General features: G+C 44.7%; 2 pseudogenes; one reads left to right on the top strand and one right to left on the bottom strand.

The window, feature by feature from the left end:
* Window positions 1-548: 548 nt before the first annotated feature.
* Window positions 549-4,178, bottom strand: LOC128115308 (zinc finger protein 687-like; annotated as a pseudogene).
* Window positions 4,179-4,507: 329 nt separating this feature from the next.
* Window positions 4,508-21,214, top strand: part of LOC128116966 (serine/threonine-protein kinase tousled-like 1) — a 157,098-nt pseudogene continuing 140,391 nt past the window's right edge.

Here is a 21,214-nt window from a genome sequence, read left to right as displayed (position 1 = left end):
TTATGACTACAAGAATAAAGGATTCCTGAGAGCCTGTCTTCTCCTCTCCCTGGACCCCATTTGACAGGACTCATCCCCACCAACCCCCACCCCTAGATTTCTGGGGGAAAAGACCAATGGAAGGCACTGCAGGGATGGGGCGGGACGTTAGTGCCGATGAGTGTTAAGAGGGGGGGATACTAGGGCAGAACCTGGCACAGAGGAAATCTAGCAGAGGGGTAGAAGCTAGACCCTGTCCATCCTTCAGTCTCCGCTGTGCCTGTGTCTAGCAGGCTTCCCAAGGTCCTGCCCCCCACACCAGGAGGTCTGCAGCAGGAATATTAGTGTTGGATTCAGAAAGAAGAAAGGAGAGCCCACTTAAGTAGGACCCAGGGACCAAACTCAAGAGAGAGGGGGGTGCAAGTTACTAGAATTCTCAAAAGCTTTCCCCTCGGGCAGAAAGAGAAGAATCAAACAAAATAAATGTTATACTTCCCAGCTCAGGGAGGTGACAGCAGCAGTGAAACCCAAGTTCCAGGGAAGAGGACTAGCCAGTGCTAAGCCTGGGACCTAGCTGTCCCCACAGCCTCCCTGCGGGGCCCTGATGAATGCCATACCATGCCTAAGGAAATGGGTCTTGAGATTCAGAGGGCTATCACAGCTCTTGCCACAGACCTTACAAGTCAGAGGGCCTCCAGAAGCAGGCAAAGGTGAATCTCCACCCTCTGGGTCAGAGCGAAATGGAGGAGCCTCTTCCTCCCCATCCCCCATCCCCAGGGCACTGGCTTCACCCCCAGCCCGTCTCTTCTTGTGACTAATGAACCGGTGAAGAGCCGGGGAAGCAAAGCACAAGCCACAGTGGAGGCACTGCTGCCTGCCTCCATCCACCCTCAGCCCCAGCACAATGCTCTGTTCGGCTGAGCCACTGCTCCTGTAGCGCAGAGGCCCGTGGCCTCCTGACCCAGGGCCACCTCTCAGGGACTTGGCTGGCGGTGTTGTACTGTCAGGCTCCTCACTGCATGAGTCAGAAGACTGGCGGCATTTCTGTCCTGGACCCTGGGCTCTGCCACCAGAGCCTCGCACCAGGGTGCCTCCTCTGCCAGAAGGGAACTGGTCCCAAGGGGCAAGCCATGCCGGACATGCTTCTCCAGGATCAGGCGGCTACTGAAGGTGCGCTTTCCCTCTGTGCAATACCTGCATGGGTAAACTCTCTTGATTCCCTCATGGTTGACCCTGACATGGCTCCTCAGGCTTGGGGCAGAGCAGAAGGAGCGCTCACACAGGCGACAGGGGAACTTTTTCACTGACTTGCCATGCTCCTTCTTCATGTGGGTCACATACTCATCCCGCTCAGGAAACCACGAATGACAAAGGCCACAGGTCTAGCCCCCAGGCCCCCCACCCCCACCTTTGATGCCTTTGCTTCCCAGGTCCCCTCAGGGTCCTTTGGTTGGGCAGGGAGGCTCAGGGGAGCTGGGCAGCTCCTCTTTGGAGGATGAGGAGGATTCCTCAGTAGCAGGGGCTGCCTCTGCACAAGACACAGCTAGCTCCTCAGTCTTGGGGGTCAGAAGGACACCTCCAGCCCCTTTCCCAACTGCCTCCTCCCCCAAGCGTCCAGACTGGTGAGTGTTCTTGAGATGTTCCAGCATGGTCCTTTTCTGGGCAAAAAGCAGAGGACAAGATGGACACTTAAAGACGCTGACACGCTGGGACAGCAGGTGCTGGTCGCAGTGTGAGGAGAGAAGCGGTTTGTGAGTGAAGACGGTGTCACACATGGCACACTTATAGATCAGCCTGTATCCCACACGGCGCGAGAAGTGCAGACAGGCCTCTCGAAGGTGGGTCTGGAAATTGGCTTGTAGAAAGTTGCCCCCACACTCAGGACAGACGGGGGGGGGGGGGGGGGCGGTTCTTATGTGTGCGCGCTGGCGGGCACTGAAGCTGCAACGATTGGGGAGCATCATGGGGCAGGATGGGCACAGGTTGCTGGCAGACCCAAGCGCAGGAGGGCCCAGCTGCTGGAAGTGGGCTGCCATGCCGGCCTTGTCCAGGCACTGCTCCTTGCACTCCAGACAGCGGAAGCACGTGTAAACAGAGGCGGGGGCGGGGGGAGGGTTCTGTCGGGAGTGGCAGCACAGGGGCTTCAGTGGCAACTGTAATAAGAGTAGAGGAGGTGACAGCCCCCTCCCCCTTGCCCAAAACAGGCAAGGCCAGAGGTCCAGGAACAGGTGGGACAGCCACAGGCAGCAGGGGAGTGATGTTCGGCTGCCCCACCATCTGGTCAAGGGCTACAGGCCTCATGACCAAATGCGAGCACTGCATGACAAGCCCCTTGTCCTTGTGCTCACGGGCATGCAGGAGTAGGCTACACTTGTTGAAGAAGACCAGGCGACGGGCACAGTGGTTACAGGTGACCTCTATACGCATGCTTCTACGATCAGAGTGCCGTGCCAGGCTCTTCTCCAGGGAGAAGGCATCCCCACACTCAAGGCAACGGTAGCCTGTTGGAGGCAGGGCCAGGCCAGCCTCAGCTGGTGGACTCAGGTTCGGTCTATAAGCAGGCAGCAGATTCTTGCTGTTGAGGATCTTGTTGAAGGCTTCTACCAGGCTGGACTGGGTCCGAGAGATCACTGAGTCACCTGCTGTGCCTGGTGCAGTAACAGGCTTAGAAGGCTGGACCATCACCACTGAGGCACCATCTACCTTCTGTCCCCCAAGGCCTAACCCTGTCCGCACCTCAGCCTTGGGCAGAGTTTGGGGTATCAGACCTAACACACTCTTAGCCATAGTTTTAGGGCTGGTGGCACTCCCCCCTGGTAGAACCACAGCTTTGCGGGCAACACTAGCTGCCATTAACATGGCAGTACTAGCATTCTGGATGGTAGCCACAGGCAACACTGTACCTTTCAGCCTTGTACCATCACCCAATTGGACACTCACCACCTTTGGACCCTCAGGGGTTGGAGTTACAGGAGACAGTTTCAGGAAGCTAGCCACAGCCAGGAAGGCTCCCTCAGCCAAAGGGGCAGGGGGATCAGGTTCTGAGGGAACCCGGGTGACAGTTCTTGTGATATTCCCACAGGACGTTTTAATAGTCTTGATCCGCACCTTGAAGGGCCTAGAAGAGCTGGAGGAGGTAGGGGAATCATTGCTGTCCTCGTCTGCCGCCTCAGCTCCACTAGAGGGGCTCTGGGGACTTCTTGGGGGAGACTTGTCCACTGTTGCCTCATCTTCTTCCTTCAGAGGTTTACAGCTGGATGCCTTTTCAGGGGAAGCAGGAGGGCTCTGGTGTCCTGGAGACTGCTTGAAGGACATTCCAGCCACCTGGGGAGGTGAGGCACTGGCAGGGACACCTGCTGCCTCAGGGCTGGAACCTGAGCTTCTCTGAGTTTGGCCCTGGGAATGGAGGGGGCTGCAGCTTTCCTGTTTCAAGGCCCCTTCTGGCAGGGGAGAACTAGGAGGCAGCAGGGTTGAGCCATTTTCTGGAGCCAGCTCAAAAGGAGTGGAGAAAGGAGGTGAGGTCATGTCACCATCTCGAGGTGAGGAAGGTTCAGGAGGTAGGGGATCTGGGTGCTCCCCGGGTTCAGACCCAAAATGAGCAAACAGGTCCAAGGGTGTTTTGCCTTCTATAGTTTTTTTCTTTCCAGGCATCTCCATTGGCAGGAGCTGGAGAATGGGGGGTTTCTGAGAGGGATGGCTCAGGACCCCCAAATCCATTTTGTATCAAACAAGATCCCACAGGTCCTTCCTTAGTTACACCCCCAGCCTTGGTCTCTTCTCCTGAATCCCCAGTCAGGGTCTCAGACTGCTCTGACACACTGTGTTCTTGACAATAACACTGACTGTGGAAGTATCCGGCAGTTGTGGAAGGCCATGTTCAGAGGCCTCGGCTGGACTCTCAGGGTCATCCTTAATAGTTACTGTTGCTGTCCTGTCTTCAGAATCACCTCCGACACTGGGTTCTGGCTTCCCTTAGCCTCCTGGTCCCTCGTTTTCTTCTGGCCCAGAGTGAATGGCTTCATTTGCATCAATGTCAGGGATGTCAAAAGCAGCAAGGAGGTCATCAAAATCAGGGGTCTTCATGTCCCCCATAGCGACAGGTCCCAGACCTCTTTCCAGCCTTCAGACTGTAACTGGAGATAGTCCCAGCAGGTGGCGGCTGGCATTGCATGGACAAGGTGGGGGTGGGGGACAAGGGTACCAACTAGAGAAGAAAGGGGAGTCCTTCTTGCACTTAATTTTTTTACCCCCTCACTTAATTCTGCACAGGGTTTGACAAAGCCCTTAGTTCTTCCCAGATGAATCACTAGGTCCCTCTTCAATTTGGCTCCCTCAAGTCGGGAGACTTGGGCTACCTTCCCACTCAAGCTCCCAGCAGAGTGGGTCGGTGGAGTACAAACCAATGCGGACTAAGAAAACACCTGCGAACTGCTCTCCCAACCACCTCCCTCTGGCGTGCAAGTGACTTGGAGGTCATCTGATAGCCACCTGGAGCAGAGAGTGGGCCAAACAGAGAGGCTTAGGGCCAATGAAGATCCTCCACTCAGTCGCCAGGCCTCGGGAGCTGCCATCTCCCGACCCTCTTTTCTCTCTGTCCCCCAAAAGCAAAAAGAAGGGGCTTAACAGGAAGAGAGTGAACACACCCGGGTCGGGTGGGGGCTCCACTGCCCTTTGCCCAAGGCCTGCTGTGCAAAGTCAAGCCAAGGGGCCAGGGCCCAGCCAGGGGCGATTAGGTTGCGGCCAAGCTGGGCAGCGGGCGACATTAAGTCCCTGCCATCCGCCAGATACTGGCGCGGGAAGCAAGCCCGGGGTTTCGGGTAGGGGACGAGAAGTACATTAAAAAACTGGAGGGTAAACTGAGGCGAGTGGTGCTTCTTTCACTTTCACCGGCTAAGAACTCACAGCAGGGCCTTGGTCAGGCCCGGCCCTTTAGGATTCGCGGCGCTGCACCTCGGGGGCAGTGGGGAGTGGCACGAGGGGAGTGGAGACACATGAGGGGGCGGTCCCTGCGTGACTCTAAGCTCCGCAGCCGGGTCAGCTCCCACTCGAACCCGGTCCCCTTCCCCTCCGCGCACCGCGCAGCCTGCCCCGGCTCCGACCCCCACAGGCTCTCTGGAGACCCGAGTGATTGCAAGGCGCGTGGCGGGCTCGAAGCGCCAGCTGGAGTCCTGCCGGGGCCGGACGCTGACCCGCACCCGGTCGGGATGCAGGCTCCGCTCTGACTGGGCCCAATTCCCCCGCCCCCACCACCCGGCACGGACTCATCATTAAACTAAGAACTAAAGTTTTTTTTAAAGATTTGCAGCCATGTCTTATAAACATTAAAACTATATATTTTGTGAGTAAGTTAAAACAAACTTATCACCCACAGAAATCTCAAATAGCTAAGAAACATTTAAAGAAATGTTCAACATCCTTAGACATCAGGGAAATGCAAATCATAATGACTTTGAGATTCCACCTTACACCTGTCAGAATGGCTAAGATCAAAAACACAGGTGGCATCTTATGCTGGAGAGAATGTGGAACAAACAGAACACTCCTCCATTGCTGGTAGGACTGCAAACTTGTACAGCCACTTTGGAAATCAATACGGCAGTTCCTCAGAAAACTGGCAATTGATCTACTTCAAGAACCAGCTATACCACTTTTGGGCATAAACCCAAAGGGCACTCCACCATACCACAAGGACACATGCACAACTATGTTCATGTCAGTTTTATTCATAGTGGCCAGAAACTGGAAACAACCTAGATATCCCTTAACCAAACAATGGATAAAGAAAATGTATATTTACACATTGTGGTACTAGTCAGCTGTTAAAAACAATGACATCATGAAATTTGCAGGCAAATGAATTGAACTAGAAAAGAGCATCCTGAGTGACCTAACTCAGATTCAGAAAGACAAACATGGTCGATATTCACTCATCAGTGAATATTAGCTGTAAGTAAAGGATAACCATGCTACAACCCACCAACCCAGATAATCTAAATAACAATAAAGGCTCGGGGGGGGGGGTGCATGAATCTTAATGTGAAGGAGAAATAAAATGGAAATTGGCAGTGAATGGGGGGAGGAACCTACAATTTGGAATGTGGATGGGAATAGGAGGTGGATCAGTTGAGGGAATGATGGAGGGAGAGAGTACTGGGAGAGATAACTGGAAACTGCAGGCATCTCTGCCATGAGCTAGACATCTACAACCATAAAAAACTCCCAGGAAACTATGAGGGTGACCCCTAGTTAAGACTCATTGAAGGCCGGGCGGTGGTGGCGCACGCCTTTAATCCCAGCACTCGGGAGGCAGAGGCAGGTGGATCTTTGTGAGTTCGAGGCCAGCCTGGGCTACAGAGTTAGTTCCAGGAAAGGCACAAAGCTACACAGAGAAATCCTGTCTCGAAAAACCAAAAAAAAAAAAAAAAAAAAAAAAAGACTCATTGAAATAGGGGATATGGAGACTGAATCAGTCATCTCCTATAACCTAGCAAGACTTCCAGTGGAGGAACAGGGACACCAACCTAGCCACAAACATGTTGATACACAATTTGTTCTGTCTACAAGATGTGCTGGGGTAAACATGCCACTGAAATTGTGGGAGTGACCAACAAATGACTGCCACAACTGGAGACCAATACACTGAGAAGGAGCTCCCTTGTGTGCCAGGTTCCAGAGATGGGATACCTCAGAGACCTAGGATAGAATCAAAGAAGAATGGCAAAGAAAAAAATCAATGAAATGATTCCTAATGATACTCTGCTGTACCCATAGACTGGTGCCTAGCCCAACTGTCATCAGAGAGGCTTCACTCGGCAACTGGCAGAAAAAGATTCAGAGACCCACAGTCAAACATTAGGCTGAATGCCAGGAATCTTGTGGAAGACGGGGAGGAAGGATTATAGGGCTCAATATTGTCAAGGGCATCACACAAAAAAAATCCACAAAACTGACTAACCTGGGCTCATGGGGGCTCACAGAAACTAAACCAACAACTAGGGAGCCTGCAAGGGACTGGCCTAGGCTCGCTCTCTCTCTCTCTCTCTCTCTCTCTCTCTCTCTCTCTCTCTCTCTCTCTCTCTCAACTCCTAATAGTGAGAGCATGTTCCTGATTCTGTTGCCTGCTTTGGGGACCCATCCCTCATACTGGATTTCCTTATCCAGCCCTAATAGAAAAGGAGGTGTCTAGTCTCAGTGTAACTTGATACACTATGGCTGGCTGATACCCATGGGATGCCTGCCTATATCTGAAGAGAACCAGTGGAGGAGGAGGAGATGAAGGTAGGGGAAGAAGAGGTGGAGGGAGGAACTAGGAAGAGGGCAGGGAAGGGAAACTTTGGTTGGGGTGCAAAAACAAACAAACAAACAAATAAATAAATAGCAAACACAAGAGTGCTGTTTTGGAGTAATTAAATCATAGAAGTTCTGTCATCATGAGTGGGTTAAAATTATTATTCCAGTGGTTAAAAGACAAGTGTAGCACTCTTATACTTGTCTCTGTTCTCTCTTGCCCATGGTATTTCTTCCACACACTCTTATTCTCCATTTCTACCTTCCTCTTCACCTTCCTTCTGACATAGCATAAAGGCACTCACCAGATGCACCTCTACCTTCATAGAGCAGTTGAAACATGAGACAGATTACATACCGATCTGTAGTATGAACTTATTGTATTATTATAGCACAAAATGTTTTATGTCTACAAAGCAAAGTTGCTACTCTCTGATTCTATTGCTTTTTTCTCCACAGTATGTTTTGCTTTCCTAAGTACTGGGTTTCAGAGAAAACCTGCTCTTAGCAGCTCTTCAGGTTTTTATGCACTGTTATTATATGGGTGCATTTAGTTATTGTGGTAAGTCACAGCAAAATTTAGAGTTCTATAACCTCTTGATTGAACTTTAGTTCTTTAGTGGATCTATTGTCCCAGAAATATGCTATCAAAAGGGTTTCTCCAACAATGTAGCTTTTTCTTCTTCCTGTACCTGACTTTCTTTTCTAGCTGAAGTAATCTCAATTTGATTCATTGAACCTTTTCGACTCTTGGCTACAATTGGAAATGGACTGAATTTGGATCAAAACTCCTACTTCAGCTGAGATAAGTCCTTAAAGATGTATTTTCCTATGGGGACTAAACATTTTCTGGGTAGAAGGCTCTATTCTCCTTAAAAATAATTAAACTTCTGTTCTTCCCATTGCTAGCCAAAGGCATAAGGGAATATTTCTCATATATTATCCTTGTTCATAGGCTAGGACTCTGCTATATAAATAATGTATTAGTGTGGGGGTGGTATTAGCCAGTTTTCTGTCACTATGACAAAATGCTTGGGAAACTCAGCAATATTCAACTTTAAATTGAGAACTGTTTATTTTGGCTTACAATTTGAAGGTTTCACTCTATAGTTAATTGGTTTAATTGCTGTTAGGCCTGTCATGAGACAGTCCATTATGACAGGAGTACAGGACAGAAAACTATCACATATGTGAGCATATAAGAATTACCTGGCTGGCCCCTTGGGAATCTTGCCAGTACACAGGCAGTACTTTGGCCTGCTCAGGGTCCTGACAATGCCATATGCTCATTGCTATGTGGTCCCTGTGCACATGTGCTGACTCCCTTAAAAAGCAGGGCCCTGCCTACCTTCTCTCTCTCTTCTCAAGAGGATGTATCTGCACCTCCTCTCTTCCACTTTCCCCATCTATTCTTCTCTCCTCTCTTCTCTTATCTCTAGAGGCGCATTTTGCATGCCTTCTTCCCTTCCCTTAGTAAAATCCTCTACTTGAGTGCTTTCATCATGATGTGCATGACTTTCCACAGTGCCACTTGGCTCCAACCCACCAAAGCCACCACCTGCCATTTTTAAATTATCATAATTTACCTCTAAGTGGTCAGGAAATTAAAAAGAGATAAAGAAACAAGGTCAAAATATCCACATTGTAGACATTCCCTTTAAGTCATAAAAACAACTCATTAGTTCTACTTGTGGTGAATAGAATGTGAAATGTCATTTGAACACTTTTTCCCCAGTTGGTGCCATGTTTGGGGGAAGTTTAGCCGCGTGGCCTTGCTGGAGGCAGTATATCACTGGAGACATGTTTTGAGAGTAGATAGCTTCACCCTACTTCCAGTTCCCTCACTTTGATTTTTGCCTTCCTTAAAAGATGTGATCTCTCAGCTTCCTAATCCTGACATCAGGTCTGCATTTGTTGACATGTTCCCTCTGTATAATGAACTTTTATTCCTCTGGAACAGTAAGCCCATATATAAAGTTTTTTATATGTGTGCCTTCATTGTGGTTGGTTGAATAAGAATAGCCCCCATAGGCTCATATAATTGAATGTATATTCATCAAAGAGTGGCACTATCTGAGAATTAGGAATTAGGAGGTGTGTCCTTGTTAAAGCAGGTATGTTCTTGTTGAAGGTAGTGGGTCACTGAGGGTGGGCTTTGAAATTTCAAAAGCCTACATCAAGCTCAATCTCTTTGCCTCTATACCTGATATAGTGCATTCCACTACACCTACAGTGCCTGCCTGACTGCTGTAATAGTACCAACTATGATGACAATGCACTAAACTTCTAAAACTGTAATCACGCCTCCAGTTAAATGCTTTTGTGGTGGTATTGGGTTCCCCAAAATATTGTGTACCCTAATAAACTTATCTGGGGTCAGAGAACAGAATAGCCACTAGATATAGAGGCCAGAAAATGGTGGTGTGTAGATGTAACCGTCTTATTAAATAAGAAACACAGAGCCAAAGCCAAAGAGTTAAAAGCCCAAAAGGTCAGAGCAGTAGCTGAGAGCTGAGACTTAAAATCACCTTTCTTACCCTTCACTGCTGCTATCGTCCTTCCCCTCAGAAAGAGACCTACTTCCTCTGTATCTGTCTTTTTACTGACTTTCTATTCTGCCTTCTCATTGGTTGTAAACCCAACCACATGACCTCCTCATCACTGCCTGTCTATACAGACCTCCAGGTCTTCTATTGTTGGTATTGAGATTAAAGGTGTGTGTCTCCATGCTGGCTGTATCCTTGAACACACAGAGATCTGTCTGTCATGTGATCTAGATTAAAGGTGTGTGCCACTACCACCTGGCTTCTGCTATGCCTTGCTATTAGCTCTGACCCCCAGGCAACTTTATTTATTAACATACAAATAAAATCACATTTCAGTACCAATAAAATATCACCATATTGGTGCACACACCTTTAATCCTATCACTTGGGAGGCAGGGATCCATCCGATCTCTGTGAGTTTAAAACCACACTGGAAACAGCCAGGCATGGTGACTCATGCCTTTAATCCCAAGAAGTGAGCCTTTAATCCCAGGAAGTGAGGGCAGTAAGCAGAAAGGTATATAAGGCGTGAAAACCAGGAACTAGGCTGGTTAAGCTTTTAGGCTTTCGAGCAGCAGTCAGCTGGGATCGATTTGGACAAGGACACAGGAGCTTCCAGTCTGAGGAAACAGGATCAGCTGAGGAACTGGCAAGGTGAGGTAGCTGTGGCTTGTTCTGCTTTTCTGATCTTCTAGCATTCACCCCAATACCTTGCTCTAGGTTTGATTTTATTAATAAGATCTTTTAAGATTTGTGCTACATGCTTTCTTTGATAAGAGTTGCCTTGTTCATGGTGTTTCTTCACAGCAATAGTACAGTGACTAAGATAGTCATGGTATTTTACCACAGCAATAGAAATAAAACTAAAATAGAAGCTGGTACCAAGAGTGGGGTATTGCTGTATAAACTTGACTATGCTGATTTTTGGAGGAGTGGCAGAGGCTTCAGAAGTTTGGGATAGAAAAGTGGTTGAATACTGTAAGCACAATGCAATAGGCCTTCCTAATATGATTCTAGAAGACAGTGGTGTGGAAAGCAAAGCAGATTTTAGAGGCCTGACTCAATAGGTCTCAGAGGAAAACAATGACTTTAACAAGCACCTGCCTAGAGGCCATTCCTGTGATATTTTGGAAAGAATATGCCTCTGCCCTCATCTTAATGTATTCTCTGAGGCTATATTTAAAGCAATGAGCAAAATTCTTTGGTGGGGGAAACTTCAAGAAAACATAATATTGAATCTGTGGCATATTTGTAATGGGTGTTTATGCAAGTTTATAATGAAAAAGACCAAGTGTATCTGATATACAAAATGCAGTTTAGAGAGAAAAAGAACACTATTAAGTTTACTTTTACATCCACCAAGGTATTTTCTGGAAGAGAGGCTAAATTGTTAAGGAGATTACTGCCATTAAGGAGAGTCCTGCTTTGCATTGGAATAAAAGAAGAGAGATCCTCAGGGGCAGACCACGCCCTGTTAAACTTCCACTACTAAAAGGAAAAGATTTACAAGGAGAAAGAGATTCATTCCAAGCTGGAATTGCCAATGCCTTCCATGTGGTACTTGTTAGAGGCATGAAGGGGTCCTAGATTGTTTCCCCATCTTTCAGATAGACACTGAGGCCAGTGTAAGGATTCTGTCCTTAATTATGTCATCAGCCTGCAACGGCGTCCCAGCCTAAAAAGCGGGTGGGCCCTCTGTACGTCCCTCTCTTTCCTTTCTGCTCCTTCCATCCATCTGGACCTCCTTCTTCTCTTCTCTCTCTCTCTCTCTCTCTACCTCTCCCCCCCCCCCAATAAAGCTCTAAAAAGGTAACTATGGCTTGTGACTCCAGCACTCTCCTCCGCTGGCATGGCTGCTGCGGGTAGCAGCCAGCCACAAGCAGCACGCAGTTTAACCAACAGCCAGGCTTCCATGGCAAGGGGATCCTTTCATGAAGGCCTGGAAAGGCCATTGTGTAAACCTGTAAAGTGAAGCCTGGATTCTTGTTGAGACCACAAGGTGTTGGAAATGACATAGTGATGAGGCTTTTACCAAGAACTGCATCCAGGGGTGAATGCAGCCCAAGAGAGAGATGATGCAGGCAGCAAAGACAAAAAGGCAACACTACTTAATGCCTTTGACAACTGACATGGAGCTCCATGACTCAGTATTTGTTCTGCTGGGTTCTTTCTACAGTTGTTTACATCCAATATATTTTTAACTATACCCAAATTCCTCTATTTGTGAATAATAATGTAGATTCTATACCATGATATGTTATAAGCATGTTATATACATTTATTTTATGGGTGATTACAGTTAAGTGATTTTCTTGAGTCTCAAAAGACATTTTGAATTTTTAAAAAATATTGAAACTCTGAAAGATTATAGTGATTAGGTGGAAGCCCCACCTCTCTCTCCCCAGACCCTGCCCCTAATAATGCCTGCCAAGAGTCAACCCCTCCTTGGGGCTGCTCAAGACCATGTCTACAGGTTACTTAAGACCTGGTCACCATACCTGCCATGTGCTCTCCTGATTCCTCCCCTGACTTTCCAAAAGCCAACCAGGAGTTGCTTTGCTCTGTTCATTAAACCTAGATTTATCAATTTGGCTTCGTTAGCTTATTACATCAATGGCAGAGGATACCCAATAACCAGGGATCCAAAACTTATCTTATAAGAACATTTAAAATTGAATTAAATATATTTTTCATTATGGTATGTCTATGAGCCTATAGATCCTATAGGGATCATGGAGTGGAATATGGTAGTTTGAATAAGAAATATGCCCATAGTCTCAGACATCTCCACACTTGGAAGCCATTTGGTGGTGTTCTTTGGGGAAGTTTAGGATGTGTGACCCTTCTGTGGATATAAGTCCCTCATTTGTGGTGGGCTGTGAGAGTATTTAGATTTACCCTACTTCGAACTCACTTTTCCCACTTCTGCTTGTGGTAAAATTGTGATCTCTCAGCTTCCTGCTCCTGACTTCATGGCTACAATTCACTCCTCTGTTTCTCAGCTATGATGGACTCTTATCCCTCTGTTACCACAAGTCCAAATAAACTCTTTTCTGTAAGTTGCTTTCCTCATAATGTTTTATCACAGCAACTGAAAAGCAAATAATGTACCATGTAATAATGTAAACTACAAAAGTGTCAAGTTTCAGCTAAGGCCATAAAATGTAAGCTTTTGGGGACATGGAAGAAGCAAACTATAGCAGTGTTCTAGTGAAGTGTTCCTTAAGATTTTCTAATTTTCTGCTGTATGTATAAAACATCTAAATGACTTCATCAATTATAGTTTCAGAAATTTCTGTTCCTATCGAGCAGATCATAAATATACTACTAGTATCATCTGTTTCTGAAAATGTCTGACTGACAGTTTTTTGATTTTCAGTTTCTTCAACTTAATTTTAACTGAATGAAATGATCTCTCTAAACATTTTATGTTAGAGATAAAATTAAAAGTCTCTCAGGATCTCATTTACTCTTTCTTCTAAAATATTCATATTACATGGAATCAAGCATATTTGAATCATTCCTATATAGAACAATACTTTTATATGTAACTCTTTAAATAAGCTAGAAAGATAAATTCTGAATTTCCTAAGATTTCATTTTAAGATCAAAAAGAAAGCATAAACAAGAATTTACTATTAGGGTAGGAAAACAGCTTATTCCCCCCCAAATTAAATGGAATTAGGTAAGGTAGAAAGTATTTTTAGAAAAATCTTTAAGCCAGAATGGTCAAAGACACCAAGAGAGCATAGCCTAAGGAATCAACTAAGCAGATCTCATGGGGACTCGCAGAGACTGAAGTGGCAATCATGAGCCCTGCATGGATCATGCTAGGTCCTCTTTGTATGTTATGTTTGTTGGTTTGGTGTTTTGGGGGGATTCCTGACAGTGGGAATGTCTGTGATCTTTTGCCTGTTTGGGGGACCATTTTCTTCCTACCGTGTTGCCTTGTTCAGCCTTGATGTGAGGGTTTGTGCCTGGCCTTGTTGTATCTTGTTGTATAGTATTTGGTTGATGTCCCTGATAGGCCTGCACTTTCATGGAGTACAAAGGAGTAGGCAGGAGTCGGGTAGGGCTTTGGGGAGAGGGGAGGTGGGGAGATGATAGGGGTAGCTGTGGTTGGGATATATTATATGAGAGAAGAATAAATAAAAAAAATAACCTCTAGAATCTGTTAAAAATGGATTTGAATTTGATATAACCAAGTTGTCATTTTATGAATATATGAAAGTAATTTAAACAAGACACTTCATGATATTTTCATGAGAAGTGAAGAAATTATTATAATAAACAAAATAAGGCAGACTCAAAATGTCAAATGTGTTTCTCTTGTATGTGGATCCTAGAATTTAACTTTATATATAGGGATTGTACACATAGTTCTTGAAACTGTAAATGGGACTCATGGGAGAAGGAAAATGTAAGAATGTATTTGATTTGAAAGCAGACATGGAACTATTGGGAAGAGGAAAGAGACCAATGAGAGTTTTCTGGAAGGCTGAGGACTGAAATTGGAAAGGAGCAGCACAAAGTAAAAAATATTTATGAAAATGCCACAATAAACTGCATTAATATGTTAATTTTTAAAATTGCAATATCAATGTAAGTTTTGGCAAACATTATTTCAAGACAATATAGTATTGACTTTGAGGCATGATTAACTTCACTGTTGTTTTCCAGATTAGTAGTAAAAGAGAGAAGTAAGTGATAAGAAAGCAAAAACAAATGGAAAATGTTAAATTTAGTATGCAGAAAACTACAAATTTTAAATCTTTGGTGTAGACAAAATTCTAAACAGTCTTAGTTAATAAAAAACACAGAGCCAAATACAGAGGTAATAGCCAGAGATCAGAGAGCCATGACTACCTTATCTTACCACCTTGCCACTGTCACTTCCCCAGAGAGACCTTCTTCCTGGCTGACTTATGGGGTTTTTTTTTGCCTTTCTGTTCTGCTTTCTCATTGGCTCTAAGCTCAGCCACATGACTTCCTAATCACTGCCTGTCTATACAGACCTCCAGGTCTCTATGGTTGGTACTGGGATTAAAGGCTCGTGTCACCACACTTTGGCTATGTCCTTGACCATGCAGAGACTCTGCCTGCCATGTGATCAGATTAAGGAAGGGTGCTACCACAGCCAGACTTCTGCTTAATGGTTATTTGACCTCTGATCTCCAGGCAACTCTATTTATTAACATACAAATAAAATATCACATTTCATCACAAATAAAATATCATCACACTTTGGAGAAAGAGAATACAAAGCAATCACCCATGGTTACTAAAGAAATTACCATGATGCTGTGGGATGGTCTGTATGTCAAATGTGTTGCTGATTGGTCAATGAATAAATCACTGATTGGCAGTGGCCAGGCAGGAAGTATAGGCGGGACTAACAGAGAGGAAAATTGAGAGAACAAGAAGCTGAGTCGGGGAGACACTGCCAGCCGCCATCAGGATAAGGAAGATGTAAAGTACTGGTAAGCCACAAGCCACGTGGCAAGGTATAGATTAATAGAAATGGATTAATTTAAGCTGGAAGAACAGTTAGCAAGAAGCCTGCCACGGCCATACAGTTTGTAACCAATATAAGTCTCTGTGTTTACTTGATCGGGTTTGAGCGGCTTGGGACTGGCGGGTGAGAGAGATTTGTCCTGACTGTGGGCCAGGCAGGAAAACTCTAGCAACAAATGGCGTCCAACGTGGTGGCAAGAGTTTCCACCTAAAAACTGAGAAAAAAGATTCTAAAACGGAGCTAAAAACAGTTCCTAATTGTTTCTCTCAAATGAGCGGCAGCTGCCGGTTTGAGCTACTGGCGGGTTCCTAGCGCGCTCGACCTGCAGTATGGCGGGAATGAGGCCTCTGCAAGTGGCACATTAAGCTACATTGTGGATTTAGCCTTTGCTAGTACAAAACAAAAGAGGTTTCTGGGCTACATGCTGCTTGGATAAAAGCATAGACCCACGATAGCTCCCAGAGCTGGCGGAAAACTACAGTACCGCCGCCATGTTGGGAAGCTGAGGTGGGCGGAGCCAGCAGCCACAGCTGCTGCAGCTTAAAGCAACAGATTCACAATAAGATTCAGATGTAATAGTTTAAAATGTGTGTAAAATATACGTAGGCTTGAAAGAGACAAAAAAGGTGATATATACAGTATAGAAACAAATACATGGTTTTAAAAAATAAAGTCTTTAAAGAGACAGTAAAATTAATATAAAAAATAAGCCACGTAGAGATGACTATTACACACAGAGTCTGGATTGTGTTGTCTTTGGGATTCTTAACTACAGAGAGATATTTGATTATAAAGGAAGCTGAGTTAAACCAGTATGTATATTTTAAAGATACTTTGACTTCAAAATTTGGATGTAAGGATATGTTGCTTTGGAAAAGAGTCTCTTTTGTTTCCACAGAAAGCAAGAGGCTATGGATTTGTTCCAGATTAAGACACATCAGGATTGACCAGCCAAGACCACCTGAAAGGTCTCCGATGACACCATGGCCCAGATGATCCAACATCCAGAACCGTTTCAAGGCAACTGGCTCAGATGATACAGCCTCACGGACTACTCCATGATCCTAAAATTTTCTTTGTTTCCCCAGATGATACAGCGCCCCCCTCCAGCAGGAAGTAGTAAGAGAAGCTACGCCCAAATTCCCAAATATACCAAGTTGACTTTGGAGATGTGTAAAGGTTAAAACCTTCCTTTTTAAGAAAAGAAAAGGGGAGGTGCTGTGGGATGGTCTGTATGTCAAATGTGTTGCTGATTGGTCAATGAATAAATCACTGATTGGCAGTGGCCAGGCAGGAAGTATAGGCGGGACTAACAGAGAGGAAAATTGAGAGAACAAGAAGCTGAGTCGGGGAGACACTGCCAGCTGCCATCAGGATAAGGAAGATGTAAAGTACTGGTAAGCCACAAGCCACGTGGCAAGGTATAGATTAATAGAAATGGATTAATTTAAGCTGGAAGAACAGTTAGCAAGAAGCCTGCCACGGCCATACAGTTTGTAACCAATATAAGTCTCTGTGTTTACTTGATCGGGTTTGAGCGGCTTGGGACTGGCGGGTGAGAGAGATTTGTCCTGACTGTGGGCCAGGCAGGAAAACTCTAGCAACACCATGATTATGGAGCAAACTCACACTGCATTGGGAAATACTACCATGTGAGCAACACATCATTTAGCGGAATTTCAGAATTTTTTTTATTTAAATTTATTCTTTCATTTTACATACCAACCCCTGTTCCCCTCACTCCCTTTCTCCCATTTCCCCCTCCCCTCCCTCATCCCACCTTCATCTCCTCTTCATAAGGGATAAGGCCTCCCTTGGATAGTCAACACAGGCTGGCTTACCAAGTTGGGGCCAGACCAAGCCCTTCCCCTCTGCATCATGGCTGAGTAAGGCATTGTACCATAGAGAATGGGCTCTAAATAGCCAGTTCATGTACCCTGGATAAATCTTGGTCCCATTGCCAGAGAACCCACAAACACATCAAACCACGCAACTGTCACTCACATTTAGAGGGCCTAGTGCCATCCCATGCAGGCTCCCCAGCTGTCAGTCCAGAGTCTGTAAGCTCCCACTAGCTTGGGTCAGCTATCTTTGTGTTTTTTCCCATCATGATCCTGAACACACACACACACACACACACACACACACACACACACACACACACTGCTCTTTTAATCCCTCTTCCCTCCCTTCAACTGAATTCTAGGAACTTGGCCAAGTGCTTGGCTGTGGGTCTCTGCATCTGCTTCCTTCAGTCACTAGATGTAGGTTCTATGATGACAATTAGGGCAGACACCAATCTGAGTGCAAGGGAAGGCTAGTTCAAGCACCCTCTCCACCATTGCTGAGTCTTAACTGGAGATCTCCTTGTGAGTTCCTGGGGATTTCCCTAGCTCCAGATTTCTCCCTAACCCCCTTAATGGTTCACTGTCAAGATATCTCTTCCATTGCTCTCCCTACCCATCTCTCCCCCGACTGGGCCATCTCAAATCCTCATATTCCCACTGCCCATCCCTCCCCTCTACTCCCACCTCTTAGGAGTGTTCCTCTTAGGAGCCTCTTCTTTACCTAGACGCTCAGATTTTTAAGACTATGGTGTTTTAGTTAGGGTTTCTTTGCTGCAAATAAACAAACTATGACCAAAAAACAATTTGGGGAGGGAAAGGGTTTAATCGGCTTACACTTCAGCATTTCTTTTCATCACTGAAGGAAGTCAGGACAGGTACTCAAACAGGTCATGATCCCGGAGTCCAGAACTGATGCAAAGACCATGGAGGGGGGCTGCTTACTGGCTTGCTTTCCCTGGCCCACTCAGCCCACCTTCGAATAGAACCCAGGACCACCTGTCCATGGATGGCACCATTCAACATGGACTGGGCCCTTCCTCAATGGTCACTAAATGAGAAAATGTCTTACAGCTGAATCTCATGGAGGCATTTCCTCAACTGAGGCTCCTTCTTCTCTGATGACTCTAGCTTGTGTCAAGTTGACACAAAAAACCAGCCAGTACATATGGATTAATCTGAAAGAATAATTGAGAATGCTGCTAAATGAGTTGCCTACTCAAAAACAACTTCCTAGGTGAATGCATTCCCATTTTTTTTCATGACAGTTTAACAAAATTGCTGTATCTATAGTAGAAAGGGTTCAGACTACAGTCTATATCTTCACCTGGCAACAGAATGTAGCATCACCATCAACATGGTTCTAATTTTTCAGGAGTGAACAATGTAAGGAATTATGCAGTCATTGGAGTTTTCACCCAGCTTGCAGAAAACTGCTGAGTTCAGGCAATGCATGGCACGCACGGTCAGATGCCTTGTAAGGAAGCTATGCAAAGCTTTTCAAGAGGCTGGAAATGTCAAGCCTAAGTTGTGATAGAGTTCTCAGAATGTTGGAGATGCCAGCATTGTAGTTTGTCTGCCAAGTAAGGCTAGAGACAGCAGAAATGGAAGGGCAGCCAGGTCTGCTGGAGGCTTTTGAAATCCAAATGTCACTACAAGCTCCAGACACCATACGTGGAGTTGCTGGTTTTAGGTCTTGCTCTGACCTAACACTTCAAACAATGGTCCATTCCTCCCCTTCAAAATGAGAATAATACCAAGAACCATTCCTTATGTATCTTATATATTTACTTCTTTGCTGTTTAATATGGGTTTATATTAGAATTTGACTTTGAGTCTTCTTTAGAAGAGACTTTATAAAGATTTATAAAGAAGAGACTTTGTAAAGATTATGGGGAAGATTGAAATTAGACAGAATACATTTTGCATTATCAAGTGTCCATGTTACCATGGAGGCCAAGAGTAAAATGTTATGATTTAAAGTCACGTGGCAACTGTACAGTATGTAGAGAGTGAGAGATTTTAGAACACTCAGTTCTACATGGGGTATTTTCACCAAATATCTCCCTTCAGGACTCAGGGAACTCTGCAGAAGAGGTGGTGGAAAGATTTTGAGAACCAGAAGAGATGGAGGACACCAAGGAAGGAAGGCCTTTTAAACACAGCAGGACTAACACACTTATAAATGTACCGAGGCTGTAACAACATGCATAGGACCTGCTCAGATTCAAGTCAGACAGAAATAAAAGGGGAAATGGGCATAAGCTGAGACTTCTAATCAATCAGCTATCTCCAATCAACAACTTCATATGAAGGAAAAATCAATTTTCTCTAATGGAGTCTCACAGGGTATATTAACCAAATTTAAGAATAGGCCTCATGCACAGAAAATTAACTCAGTGGTGTTTTTGTTGATTTTTTTGGTCTCATATTGATTTATTTGGGCTTTTTTTTAACCTTGCTGGTATTTTTGCTTATATAATATGGTTTCCAATTTTTTTTTTTTTTGGCACCAGTATAGGTCTATGTGTTTTCTTGTGCTCTTTCACTGTTTTCTGATTTGTTTGTTTGTTGTTTGGATTTTTTAATTCTGGTTTGTGTGCTTCTTATTGGCTGTTTAGTTTCTAAACTGGAGAGAAAAAGAAGGCTTGGAATTTGATGGGAGGGGAGGGGAAGACAATCTAGAAGGAGATGGGAGATTGGAAAGAATGATCAGAATATATTATATGAATTTTCAATAAAAGTAAAAAAGGCACATGGTTAACTTGACAAGTATTAAAACTGTATTGGATAATTTCAATTGTCAATTTATTGTATGATAATATTGAATATTAATAATGTACACAGTTTGGGTGAATATGTGAAATTATTCCTTGTGAGGTTTAATCCTGGAGTGAAGACCCATTAGTGGCACCATCCCATAAGTTAAATAAAAGGGATTGCAGGAGAAAGCCATCTGAGTTCTGGCACTCATTTATCTGCTTTTTAATCTGATAATGTAAGGAGTCTCAGCAATATTATCCCATAACAATCACCTAGGTCATGTCTCCCTCAATGTAGAATATTGTACCACCAAACTGTTGGGCACAAAACTTACTTCACATAAACTACTTCCTGTCAAGTATTTGGTCCCAACAAGAAGACAAGTAACCTAGAACAAGAAGGAAGTGAAAAGGCAGAAAAGATGATAGAAAACACAGGAGAACTTTACAATATAAAGCAAATAAAAATGCCTATTATATTCAGATTACAGAATATCCCCCTTCTTACACACTGTTTGACATCAACAACATTCTTCTAGAATCATGAGAAGCAGACACTAACATAGAAACAAGAAGTTTAGAGAACATGAAGAAGGAAAAAGGCAAAGAAATATAATTAGTGAAATGAAGATGAAATTACTTATTCACATTCACTTATGATGTTTGCATTCGTTGTTTTTCTGTTGCTGTATTAAAATATTATAACCAAAAGCAATTCATAGATGAGTTTATTTTGGCTAATGGTTCCAAAAGGATAAGAGTCTGTCATGGTGGTTGAGACATGGCACACAGCAGCTTTCATGGGAGCAGGAGGCAGAAGGTGAGTGATCAACTACAAACATGAAAACGCAGAGAGAGAATAAAGTAGAAGAGAGTCTGAAGCTAGAAAATCTCAAAGCCCACCCCTAGTGGCCTACTTCCTCCAACAAAGCTCCAATACCTAAAAGTTTCACAATGTCCCCAGACAGAACCACTAACTGAGGAACAATAACTCAAACACATGTGTTTGTAGTAGGCATTTCTCACTCAAACCACCATAGTAGTGAAGCTTAAATAAATAAATAATAAGAGTTAGTGCCTCAAAAGTAGAAATTTAAACACTTTTACCTATGGTAGGGAAAACTGGGATTATATAGATTACCCCAATTAATAAATTATTCAAGCAAGAAGTTTTCTTTTATATTTAAAGTATCGCAAACTCCTAGTCCATAGCCAGTGAAAATTTATTTCAGAAGTGAAGGAGATGTGGTGGTCTGAAACAATAAATTGAGACCTTCCATC

Source organism: Peromyscus californicus, unplaced genomic scaffold (genome assembly GCF_007827085.1).
Source record: "Peromyscus californicus insignis strain IS unplaced genomic scaffold, ASM782708v3 Scaffold_10__1_contigs__length_136768540, whole genome shotgun sequence".
NCBI classification, from domain to species: Eukaryota; Metazoa; Chordata; class Mammalia; order Rodentia; family Cricetidae; genus Peromyscus; species Peromyscus californicus.
Note: the sequence above shows the minus strand (reverse complement) of the source record. Positions and strands in the feature narration are given on the sequence as shown.